The following is a 13,025-nucleotide window of genomic DNA, read 5'->3' as shown; positions in this document are numbered from 1 at the left end:
ACTCTCCCCCTCCCTCCCTCTGTGTGTGTGTGTGTGTGTGTGTGTGTGTCCTCCCTTCCACTTTCTCTGAAAACCAATGGGGGAAAAATACCCTTGGGGGAGGACTAATAAAAGTAAATGAAGACCTATACGTAAAAGGCATGCTACTTCTACTTGAGGATTTAGGGTGAAACAGGAATGGTGGCCAACAGCCAGAAATGCGGAGACAAAGGGCAGAAATTTAGAATTTTGCCCAATAGAAATACACGATTGTGAAATGAAAAGCCGAAGAAATAAATCAACCCACACTGCTGACAGCAGCATGCGAGAGGGAGTTACAGGGAGCCTCGCTTCCTACCTTTTATATCCTCACAAGTTTCTGTCACTTTTTTAAGCCTTTGTGACCGGAAAAGTCTCCTTTGACACTGGGATGAAAAATGAGGGCCGCGGACGGAGGCCCACAGGAGTGAACGCCCTGCGTGCACCGGCCCTGCAGCCTCTCTCGTCCCCCGAGGGAGCACCAGCATACCCGTCTATGGTGATGCGGGCACCACGCACGGACGCACGGGAACTGCCCACACTGCCCACACTGCCCCGCCAGGACAGAGCTTATGACAGGCCCCGGGAGGCAGGACGGGGCACGCACAGCCCGCCCACCAGCCCGCCAGCAGGACCAGAACCAGAACCAGAACCAGAGGCTTGGACACTGACACAGAGCCGGTCAGAAAACCCCCGGAGAGCTGGCGAAGGCTCCACCCCGAGCCATGTCGCTGGTCTCCGCACCCCATCAGCCCGCTCCTCAACCGATAAGAAATCCATTAAATCCTTGAGGGAACCCATCGTCAATTAAACAACTATTCCGGGTTTTCAGAAAGTCGATGCCGTGGTCACCAGCCCTGTGACTCCAATACAAAGGCAGGTGCAGGCCAGGCAGCTCTGCCCTTTGGGCCTGGTAACAGTCCCATGTGGGCATCTCCCATGTGGGTGTCTCCATGTGGGTGTCTCCGTGTGGATATGTCCCATGTGGGTGTGTCCCATGTGGGTGTCTCCGTGTGGATATGTCCCATGTGGGTGTGTCCCATGTGGGTGTCTCCGTGTGGATATGTCCCGTGTGGATATGTCCCGTGTAGGTGTCTCTGTGTGGATATGTCCTGTGTGGGTGTCTCCGTGTGGATATGTCCCGTGTGGGTGTCTCTGTGTGGATATGTCCCATGTGGGTGTCTCCGTGTAGGTGTCTCTGTGTGGATATGTCCCATGTGGGTGTCTCCATGTGGATATGTCCCATGTGGGTGTCTCCGTGTGGGTGTCTCTGTGTGGATATGTCCCGTGTGGGTGTCTCCGTGTGGATATGTCCCGTGTGGGTGTCTCCGTGTGGATATGTCCCATGTGGGTGTCTCCGTGTGGATATGTCCCGTGTGGGTGTCTCCGTGTGGATATGTCCCATGTGGGTGTCTCCGTGTGGGTGTCTCCGAGTGGGTGTGTCCCGTGTGGGTGTCTCCGTGTGGGTGTGTCCCATGTGGGTGTCTCCGTGTGGATATGTCCCGTGTGGGTGTCTCCGTGTGGGTGTCTCTGTGTGGATATGTCCCATGTGGGTGTCTCTGTGTGGGTGTCTCCGTGTGGGTGTCTCTGTGTGGGTGTCTCCATGTGGATATGTCCCGTGTGGGTGTCTCCGTGTGGGTGTGTCCCATGTGGGTGTCTCCGTGTGGATATGTCCCATGTGGGTGTCTCCGTGTGGGTGTCTCTGTGTGGATATGTCCCGTGTGGGTGTCTCCGTGTGGGTGTCTCCGTGTGGATATGTCCCATGTGGGTGTCTCCGTGTGGGTGTCTCCGTGTGGGTGTGTCCCATGTGGGTGTCTCCGTGTGGGTGTCTCTGTGTGGATATGTCCCGTGTGGGTGTCTCCGTGTGGGTGTCTCCGTGTGGATATGTCCCATGTGGGTGTCTCCGTGTGGGTGTGTCCCATGTGGGTTTCCCATCTGTGCTGTTGGCTCACGGAACATTAATTCAAACCCTTGGCTTATTTGGGACTGGGGTGCAGGGTAGTCCCGCCCTCCGGGATCGGCTGGTTCCAAGTCACCAATAGGAGAGGCTGGGCAGTGAGGTGTGGGGCGCCGGAAAAGGGACCCCGCTGACCACACAGCGCCCCCCGGACTCCCGGTGCTGTTGGCAGCTTTCCGGAGGAGCCTGCTGGCCAGGGCCTCCCGGCACAGGCCGGGCCACTGCTCCTGCGGGGGAGCCGGGGAGAAGCCCCGGACACATTCACGCTGTGCTGTGGGGTCTGCAGGGTTTGCACGGGGCCCCCGCTAAACGCAAAGGTCCTTGGGAGGGACCGTTCGTCACCGGGGGAACTGGCCCTTTAACAGCCAAACCCCAGAGGTGCGAGGCCCGCGGGAGGAGCGCAGGGTCAGGGCCGGCCGCCAGCCCCGCTGGGCCCCTGGGCGCTGGGCCGTGGAGACCTCCGGCCGGAAGGTGCCCCGGTGCCGGGAACACGTGGACGCGGGCCCCGGGTCCCGGGCAGGGGCCGGGGGCCAGGCCGGTGCCGGTGTCCGGGGCGCCCAGCCCCCAGCCCTGCCCGCCCTTACTCACCCTTTCTCCCGCTCCTCCTCGGCGAGAAGGGCTAAGTGGCTATTTTGTGCCCAATTTGGCCAAAACCCTAAAAGTAAACACGACAGAGACAGACACGTGTTTTAAGATCCTGGGGCCGAGCCTCCGGGGCTCCCACACCCGCCCCCGCTCCAGGCGGGGCGCCCCCACCCCCGCCCCGGACTTGGGGCGCCTTGTCCCCCTGGGGGCTCGGATCGCCCCGAGTGGCCGGGGAGCAGGCGGCAGGCAGGGGCGGCCTCCGACCGGCACACACGCCGCCCCCGATCCCGCCGCCCGCGGCCCCGCCGCCGCCCCCGGGAGGGTCCGGGTCCGGGTCCGGGGACCAAGCGGCGGCGCCCGGACCCCCGCACCGGTTTCAAGGCCCCCCGCCCGCCGCCGGCGCCCGCCCGCCGTCCGCACCCGCAGCGCAGCTCCGCCTGGAAGGCCCGCTGGCCCCGCCCTCCGCCGGCGGTACGCCCCGCCCTCCGCCGGCGGCAGGCCCCGCCCCGGCGCGGGGCGGCAGCGCGAGGCCCCGCCCCTGCCGGGTGGCGGCCAAAACCCGGGCGGAGTTTACGACGGATCACGACAGGTCGTTCAGCGAGCGGTAGCCCTGCGCTTAGTCTAAACGCGGAGGCACACCAGGCCCAGAGGGCGCCAGGGAGCCGAGGCTGGGGAGCCCGGGTTTCAGGGGGGGACACCGGGACCCCCGGCAGCTCTGTGCACCCGGCAGTGGCTGAGCTCCCCGCCCCCGCCCCCGCGGTCCGTGCACACAGCCGGCGGACGGGGTACACAGGCAGCCCGTGCACACAGCAGACAGTGCACACAGCCAGCAGTCCGTGCACACAGCCGGCGGACGGGGTACACAGGCAGCCCGTGCACACAGCAGACAGTGCACACAGCCAGCAGTCCGTGCACACAGCCGGCAGCACGTGCACACAGCAGACAGTGCACACAGCCGGCAGCCCGCGCACACAGCAGACAGTGCACATAGCCGGCGGACCGTGCACACAGCAGACAGTGCACACAGGCAGCCTGTGCACACAGCCGGCAGGCCGTACACACAGCCGGCGGGCCGTGCACACAGCAGACAGTGCACACAGCCGGCGGACCGTGCACACAGGCAGCAGGACAGGCGCTTGGCCGGAAAAACTAAATCGCCTTCCTGACCCCTGGTCCTCGTGATGTCCATTTTCTCCCTTAATTTAGTTTTCACCTTTTTTGCAATTTATGGATTAAATTAGAAATGTAACCACCCAGCACACGTAACATACAATCCTGGAGAGAAGCGCCCACGTAGAGAAGCAGCCGAAGGGAAACGGCTCAGAACATTTGGGAAGATGGAGAAGTTAGGGAGCCGGTCAGGACTTATTATAGGATGGCACAGCCATGTGAGCGTGGCTCATGCTGCCGGACTGGGCCCTTAGAAAGGTGGACAGCGTACATTTACGTATATATTATCATCACCATAAAAAAAAATTGGTTGGAAGTCAAGTAGGTTTGGAAGCGCTTTGGAAGCTCCAAGCTCTTGGAACTGCCTCCTGTTTCCTCATTAAGTACATTAATTAATAAGCACTTATCAAGAGCTTTTCTATCCATCCGTGTGCTGGGCACAGCAGAAAACTCAAAGCGAGGCATCTTTCTGCACCCGAAAGTTCTTCTGCCGTTTAGTTCTTCCTGAGTGGAGATGAAAGGAAGCCGCTTAGTTTTTTTTTTTACCAGGTTCTGGGTTGTCGGGAAAGGGTTGTTACTGGGTATGCTGGGGGGGGGGGGGGGGGGGGGGGGAATTCTTCCAATTTACAAATAAATCCCCGAACAAAGTTAAATGGACCTTTTTTAAAAAACCGCAGGACTTCTTTAATATGCTAATGTACATTTTGAATCGCGGAGACAGGATTTAGTAAGCTGACCTCCTCAACGCATTTGATCAGAAATTCTTTGTTCTCCTGACGCCCAATTACTATCCCTGCGCCCTGTGCCTGGGAAGGTGAGCCAGGGATGCCCCAGGCAAGGGGGGTTCTCTGCCCCAGAGCTACTCCGTGGTGCCGTCTGTAATGACGTGTGGGTGCCTTGTCTGTGTTACCCCTAAGTGGTCCAGAAAGTGTACAGAGTTATAGTAACACTTTATTTTAAAAGTTAAGATGGAGATGAAACATTCAATAGAGACTATAAAGTAATGTCTCACCTCCGTGGACAGTTCTCCAGTACCTTTATTTGTCATTGAGTCTTTAAAGAAGGCATTTCCATTTTGGGAAGGAGGACTTGCTAATGGAGATTCTACAGAAAACTGATGCTGACTGTGGTATGTGACCTCTACACATTTTTAAATGGTATTTTCAGTGATAGCTGGCATTCTGTATTGTTTTACATTAGCTTTAGGTGCCCAGCACAGTGGTTAGGCAGTCCTAAGCCTTCTACAGTGACCCCCTGACAATGACCCCACACAGTTGTTACCATGGTAACGACTACATTCCCGGTGCTGCACCTTACATCCGGGACTGTTGTGTAACCTAAACATTGTTAATTTAGAAGAACAGGGACCCACGCCTCCCTCTCTTCCTGATGAGAGAATTCCTCCGGGTTGGATCCCAATCAGCAGCCTTCGGGCCTGATTTTCTCTCTGCCTCGGGATAATGACAGTGTGATTTGCACTGTTCTTCAGCCATAATTAAAAAAAACAAAAAAGTCTCCATCGCTCCATTGTTAGACCTGGACCCCAGGTCCCCACCGTCAGCACTACGTTGCCTGCACGCTCTCTAACTTCCCCGCAGTCACACAGGGGGCCGGTCTCAGTGAGGGAGGAGTGGCCGATGAAAGCGAAAGACCAGCAAGTCCGAGACCACTTCATGACAGTAATGTCCGTCTCAATTCCATTGTCATGGGCCCGCTCACGTTAACGTATGTGAAACGCATGCGGCCATTTCCATCATCGCACAAAGGGTGGAGGTGACGGAGCGGCCGAGGTCAGACATGCAGCTGTGAAGGGAGCAGAGTTTGCCTCTCAAAATAAGCTTCTTTGGGAAATGGAATATTTTAAGCTGGTAATTTTTAAAACATAAAAGACTGGGGTGGGGGGAACCTTTGACCTTCCCCCAGCTGCCCTAAAGAATTTGGAAAGAGGCTAACCATGTCGTCTTCTTAGGAGAAGACTGAGCTTCTCGGGGTGACAAACCAAATGGGGGAAGGCCAGCCTCACAGTCTTTAATATATATAATATATAATATTAAATAATATATACACTAGAGGCCCGGTGCATGACATTTGTGCAAGAGCAGCCCTTCCTTCCCCAGCTGCCGGCCCCAGCTTCCCTCCGGCACCCGGGACCCAGGCTTCCTTTGCAGCCCGGCTTCAGCTGGAAGGTTATCCTGAAAGATGTCCAGTCTAATTAGCATGTTATGCTTTTATTATTATAGAATATATTTTTATTGATTTCAGAAAGGAAGGGTGGGGAGCGAAAGATAGAAACATCAATGATGAGAATCACTGATCGGCTGCCTCCTGCACACCCTCCGCTGGGGACTGAGCCTGAAACCCCAGGCATGTGCCCTGACCAGGAATTGAACCATGACCTCCTGGTTCATAGGTTGACATTCAACCACTGAGCCACGCTGGCCAGGCTGGCCTGCACGGTCTTACAGGCTGTTAGGCATTTCCAACTCCACTCCCGGTTTTGAGATCCACGTTACTGGCTGGTGCAGACGTTGGAAAACTGTTTCATTCTCTCCAGATAGAAGGAATGCCGCACAGTGGGGTGCTGTGTGTTTGCCTGCTTCGTTTGTACTTTCCTTGATTGTTTGCTATTTTCCCGCTGCACCAGGGAAGGAAGCAAATGAAAGCCCTCAGCACCAGCTAATGCAATGCCCCCCGCGGGCAGGCAATCGATATTCCCCACGGTGATGAGAAATGTCTTTTCTCTGGCAGAGAAGGATATGCTGGCTCAAAAGAATGAGAGCAGACGCTGTGACAGAGGAGGTCAGACTGGGATCAGAGGGAGGGGTCCGGGTGGGAGGCTGCTGGCGAGGCTGGCTCTCTGCCGCCCCAGCTAATGGCGTTCCACCTGCTGCACAGAGACCCTGGGTTAGGGCACACGTGAGACCTGCTCAGCGAGCGGCTTCTGAGGACCAGCCCATTCGGCTGCCATCTGGGGAAGGCCAGAAACATGACTAACGGTCCAAACAGGCAGCTGGGGGGAGGCTTTCACCACAGGAGGCCCGGCACCTACTACTATGCGAACTGACTTTTCCCAGAATGCTGGGTAATTTCCATCAAGGACTGAAATACCTGTGTTGTTGGTTTTTTTGTTTTGTGCTGTGTGTGTGTGTGTGTGTGTGTGTGTGTGTGTTTGTTTGTTTGTTTTTTAATATCCTGTTCTCTGGTCAAAGGAGGTTCTTTAAAAATATGTATTTTTGTTGGTTGCAGAGAGGAAGGGAGAGGGAGAGAGATAGAAACATCAGTGATGAGAGAGAATCATGGATCCGCTGCCTCCTGCATGCCCCCGACTGGGGGTCAAGCCCACATCCGGGACATGTGCCCTGACTGGGAATCAAACCGTGACCTCCAGGTTCATAGGTTGATGCTCATCCACTGAGCCACACCGGATGCACCAGAAGATTGCCTTTTGGCAGTATTAATGGCTCCACAGAGACAGATCCCCAGTGGCTCACCCACCAGGGCCAGGGAAACTCCGGGGCAGAGAGTGCGCCTCGGGGCAGCTCCCACCCAACATGGTATTTCTGGGCGCCCAGAGATGAGCCCGAAATCGTGCTGGAATCTGGCCCACGCTCTGCTTTCCCCGTGGGCAGCTTCCTCTCCACCAGCTGTGTGTGCTGCGTGCGGGTTTCGGGTTGCCTGTGGCCGATGCTTACTTCCCAGGAACGGCTGGGCATTTGGCCTTAGGACGGGTTACTCCGTGATCTCTGGGTGTGGAGGACAGCTCACAGGGCTCTCTCCAGGGCGAGGGGAGGGCAGGGACTCTGGGGTGTTAGTCATTTCTGCTTATCTGTTGGAGATGAAGCCGATTAAAAGCCTCACGCCCTCTGGGAAAGGGATGTCTAGGCTGTGGGTTTCCTGTGTCTGCGGTTCCTCTCGACCTGAGGCTAACATTTTAGACTGAAAACTAGAAGGCTTCTCCACTCTCTCTGCCTGTGGGTGTGACTGTAATTCAGAAAGGCCTTTTATTCCTCCTGGAGGGAGTGATTACCTGACTTCCAAACAGCATTAATAAACAGAATTGCAAAACCTCCAGCCTCAGAATAGCAGGCACCAAGAGGCTTTTAACGTCCCTGATAGGATTTATAAGGTTCCTTACAAAGCCGTGCAGCAGAGCAGACTCAGGCAGGCCTCTGTGCTGGAGTAGCATTCTCGCTGCACCCAAACCACCAGGCCATGCCCACTACACCAACCTTCCTTTGTAATCAAAATAACCTTCTGAGGTATTTTTGATCAAAAGGGGAGAGACTGTAGGAAACTGTGTTTCAGTGGAAACCCTGTGTGACTAGGGTCTAGCCTTTCAGTCTTGGAGCCATTTCACACCTTTAGAAACTGGCAGACGCCTGGTCTCATGAGAGAGGGTGCCAATGGCTTTCTCCCTCCCTCTCCATGCTCCCCGCAGCCCGCATTTGCAGTTCCGTTCACTCCTCCACTCCAGTTGCTCCCTCTGCCTCCCTCCTTCCCCACATAGCAGGTTTCACACTGCTCTTTGCGTGCCTATGCAAACTAACCTCCATCTTTGTAAGGTTAATTTGCATACTCACTCTGATTGGCTGTGGGCGTAGTGGAGTAATGGTTGATTTGCATGTTTCTCTTTTATTAGGTAAGATGTCGGGGGGGGGGTTGGTATGTGTACATATGTGTGTGTTCATGTGTGTGTATATACAAGTATATTTTACAATCGGAAATAACTGAATGTCCTTTGACTCTGGTGCCCGTTGAATAATTGCTGGATGATGATGAATTAATGCTGTATGATCTGAATATACATCATGCTAATAAGCACTTGTGAATGAATATAATTCAAATGGAATTCATGTACCTTAATGTATCTGTGGAATTAGTTGGTTTCAAATGGCTACACTTCTCATTCCAAAATTGGCTCATTTGAAGGGGAGCCTTTGGTCGGTACCTAGCAGATTATCATTCTCAGACTTTAGATCCTAAGTTCCACTGAAATGCTACAGGAAATAGATTTTATCAGACAAACAAACCGATGTCACGGTTCCCGATCCATAAATGCCACGGCAGGTAACAGTAAGTAACATTGCCGCAGGCGTGGTGCACTGAGATCCCTCCTGCCCCCCGTACCGTCCAGGCCTCAGGGAGCTGGGCTCTGAGCCTCCTGGCTTAAGGGGAGCGGCTGGGGGCCCACAGCGGACACTGGGCAAATAACCAGGAAAACAAGCCAGGTGTCAACGCCAGCATCAGACCAGAACCCTAAACCTAATCAAGACAGCACAGCTCGCCTGGCCAGTGTGGTTCAGTGGTTGAATGTTGATTTATGAACCAGGAGGTCACGATTCAATTCCTGGTCAGGGCACAGCTCAAACCCTAGTAGGGGGCATGCAGAAGGCAGCCAATCAACAGCTCTCTCTCATCATTAATGTTTCTCTCTCTCTCCCTCTCCCTTCCTCTCTGAAATCAATAAAAATGTATTGAAAAAGTAAAATAGGCTGAAACCGGTTTGGCTCAGAGGATAGAGCGTTGGTCTGTGGACTGAAAAGTCCCGGGTTCGATTCCGGTCAAGGGCATGTACCTTGGTTGCAGGCACATCCCTGGTGGGGGGTGTGCAAGAGGCAGCTGATCGGTGATTCTCTCTCATCGATGTTTCTGACTCTGTCCCTCTCTCTTCTTCTCTGTAAAAAATCAATAAAATGTATCTAAAAAGTAAAATAAACTCTGTTTTGTGTACTCACAATTGTGAACCTACTGTTGCCCCACCCTGTATGTCTGGGTGGAGACTGAACTGGTGCGGAGGCCGCAGAGACCAGGTGACAGCACTTTCACGACAATCATTCCTGAGAAAACACATTTCCTTTCGTGGCCGGCTGTCGAAATGAGAGCTTCTCCACCCGCCTCCCCTACAGGCCTGGTTTCCGGGCCTCTCTCCTGCACGTGCGCCTTGCAGGTGTGTAATTAGCTGGGACAGGTGGTTAGGGGGCCGATGAGGTGTGAACCAGCCGCTAATCTGTTTTCTTGGTTTACACCTTCCCTGGCACTTGAACGGCAGCCCAGCCAGCGAGCCTCATGCCCTGCTTACTTCTCCAGATTGAAGAGTGCTTTGCGCAGCCATTTTTAATTCCTCACGTCCCATTAAGGAGGACTATCCCGGGAGATGTAGCCAGGACAGAATAGGCACTAACATGTGATCACACAACATGTCCAGGACATCCCATAAGCCTTGGACGGAGGTAACCAACAGGCGGCAAAACCCAGGGTCAGGCACGGGGTCTCCGCCCAGGGGTCAGGCACGGGGTCTCCGCCCAGGGGTCAGGCACGGGGTCTCCGCCCAGGGGTCAGGCACGGGGTCTCCGCCCAGGGTCAGGCACGGGGTCTCCGCCCAGGGGTCAGGCACGGGGTCTCTGCCCAGGGTCAGGCACGGGGTCTCCGCCCAGGGGTCAGGCACAGGGTCTCCACCCAGGGGTCAGGCACGGGGTCTCCACCGTGGGGTCAGGCACGGGGTCTCCACCGTGGGGTCAGGCACGGGGTCTCCGCCCAGGGGTCAGGCACGGGGTCTCCGCCCAGGGGTCAGGCACGGGGTCTCCGCCCAGGGGTCAGGCACGGGGTCTCCGCCCAGGGGTCAGGCACGGGGTCTCCGCCCAGGGGTCAGGCACCGGGTCTCCGCCCAGGGGTCAGGCACGGGGTCTCCGCCCAGGGGTCAGGCACGGGGTCTCCGCCCAGGGGTCAGGCACGGGGTCTCCACCGTGGGGTCAGGCACGGGGTCTCCACCGTGGGGTCAGGCACGGGGTCTCCACCGTGGGGTCAGGCACGGGGTCTCCGCCCAGGGGTCAGGCACGGGGTCTCCGCCCAGGGGTCAGGCACGGGGTCTCCGCCCAGGGGTCAGGCACGGGGTCTCCGCCCAGGGGTCAGGCACGGGGTCTCCGCCCAGGGGTCAGCTCAGGGAGACCTCTCTCTGCCCAGCCCAGCCTGCAGGAGGCTCCCAGTGAGGACACCGGCCCCAGGACGCCGCCCTGCAGACGTGTGTGGAAACACAAACCCCGGAGCAGCCGTGATCCTGAGACAGAAGCAGCTGCACTGCACTGTGTGCTGTCTCACTGGCCAAGGCCTAGGCAGCAGGCACCGTGTGTTTGGAGTTGTGGCAACCTGTTTATTTAAGCAGAAATACCCAGCATACGGTCCGTTTAGTACTGATTCTGTAAGACTCAGTAATGAGACAGCTTACGTTCCGTTCGGGCTCTAAGCCTTGGAGATCCAGTGTGCGCTCGGCACCTGGCATGGGGGGTTGGGGTGGGGTGGTGCTGCCTCACGTCTCCGTCTGGACCGGCCACACCTCAGGTGCTGGACACATTGGCTCCTGGCTGCCCTCAGGACCGTCCCTACTGACTGCGGACACTCGCCCTCCCCCGATCCCCCCATCCTCCCCCACCCGGGCCCCAGGGTGCCCTGTCCCATCGCTCATGTGGTCCTGCCCGTCCAGGCAGGGACGCAGTGAGTGCCATTGGGAAGCAAGCTCTCCGCTGTGTTTGAGGGAGGGAAACGGCATCAGGCAGCAGGAATCCGCCTTTCCCTGGAGAAGCAGGTTCCCCTTCCTTCTGTCCCTCCTCCCCGTGCACACCGGTGCACCCCCACCTCCCCCCGCTCTTGGTCTTCCCGCTGTGCACGCCAGCCGCTGCCCCCCCCCCCCCTATTTCCCCCGGGGAGCCTCCTCCACGGCTCGGCCCGCACCTCCTAGGGGCGCCTGCCTCCCCTGCAGTTCCAAGCCCCCCCTCACCCCCTCCCCCCCTCACCGCACACACCTGGGAACCAGGCCTCCTGCCCAGCGCTGGCTCTGGGGGCAGCACCCCTGCAGGTCCCGTGGGCTCCCGCCCCGCATGTGCCGGCCCGCAGCCAGCCCAACCACGTGGCGTGTACACGAGCTGTTCATCCCAGGCCCACACCTGGGGGTGAGGCTGGGCGGGCTGAGCCGGGCCCCGCCCCTGTGGGTGAGGCTGGGCGGGTTGAGAGGTCCAGGGAGGCCAGGTGCCCAGCTCCCAGCCCAGCTCTCCTGTTTCTATGCGGGTGAGGCAGCCTCAGGCCTCGGGGTCCGGACAGGCCACACCACAGAGGACAGGGGACCCTCAGAGCCCAACTGGGGTCACAGGCGGGGAGGACGGAACCGGCCGGCACAGCTTCAGACGGATTCCTGAGTTTGAAGTCCGGGATTTGGGAAGAAGGGCTTTCTGAGTGGCTAAGGAGGCACAGGCCTCGGTTGCGGGGTCCAATCCCAGTGTGGGGCGTGCAGGAGGCAGCCCATCAATGATTCTCTCTCATCACGGATGTTTTTCTCTCTCCCTATCCGAAATCACATTAAAAAAAGAAAAAGAAAAAACAGAACAACGATCCCCTTCATGAGATTCCACCCTCCCATCACATGGGGGGTAGGACCTCAGCCTGTACATGTGGGGGTGCAGTCCCCTCCACATCACCAGCCCCCCGGCTTCTCCAGCTGCGTCTGAGGGGCGGCTTCTCGTTTGCCGGCGGCCGCTCCCGGAGGGTACAGCTGGGCAGCGGCGGCCACGCCAGGCCAGGACAGGCCAGAGGGGAACGGGCCGATGTCAGAGCGGGGACAGGAGCTCAGGGCGGCAGCTACAGGTGCCTTCTGTCGGCAGGAGGAGCAGAGGCAGTCAGCACCTCGCCCCCCTCCCAGCTGGAGCCCGGGCGCTGATTGTGAGTGACAGGAACAGGTGCCATTCCCTCGGCTGCCTCCAGGGGACAGGCCCGGGTGCAGGGCTGGCCGGTCCCTGGCCGGGCCGTCGCAGAGCTCGGTGTGCGCGGACACATGAAGGACCGTCCCGGAATGACTGTGCAGAAGGTGCTGGGGACGTGCCAGAGCAGCTGCCGGGACAGGGGGAGGTCACTGGTAAACACGCCTGGGGCTTGGCTTGGACTTTGCCTCGGAGGGAGGTCCCTGGCCCTTTAAGAGCCCACGGCTCAGGGCAGTTACCTTCCCTTGCGGACAGGCTTTGTCTCCATTTACCCCGCGGCCAGAGGAGTTTCTATTGAAGGAGCCCAAAACGCGTCTTAGGTACACGTTAAAGGCACGCCTCAAAATGAAACGCCCATTGCACTTTGAAGTTCTTTATCACATGTTCTCACAGGCTCGTATCTTTTAAAAGTGTGAGGCTTGGTAAAACACTGCGTGATAGGAAAGCACGAGGGTTCTCGTGATCCGCCCGCAAAGTGCTGAGAATAGCGGGTCTGGCCATCTGATGCATCATTCAGTTTCGTGGCTCAATTTAATTTTGTTTCAGTTCGT

The 13,025-nt window shown here is 57.3% G+C and overlaps 1 protein-coding gene across 2 annotated transcripts in view; it reads right to left on the bottom strand.

Annotated features, from left to right (window-relative positions):
* The window catches only part of IMMP2L (inner mitochondrial membrane peptidase subunit 2), a 364,131-nt gene extending 361,101 nt beyond the window's left edge, over window positions 1-3,030 (bottom strand). For both annotated transcript variants that reach the window (XM_036453751.2, XM_045587193.1), the window contains exons 1-2: window positions 2,981-3,030; window positions 2,564-2,630 (exon numbers count right to left, since the gene is read on the bottom strand). The gene's annotated coding sequence lies outside the window, so the exon portion shown is untranslated. The remainder of the gene's footprint in view (window positions 1-2,563; window positions 2,631-2,980) is intronic.
* Between the last annotated feature and the right edge of the window lie 9,995 nt (window positions 3,031-13,025).

Source organism: Pipistrellus kuhlii, unplaced genomic scaffold (genome assembly GCF_014108245.1).
Source record: "Pipistrellus kuhlii isolate mPipKuh1 unplaced genomic scaffold, mPipKuh1.p scaffold_m20_p_26, whole genome shotgun sequence".
NCBI lineage: Eukaryota > Metazoa > Chordata > Mammalia > Chiroptera > Vespertilionidae > Pipistrellus > Pipistrellus kuhlii.
Note: the sequence above shows the minus strand (reverse complement) of the source record. Positions and strands in the feature narration are given on the sequence as shown.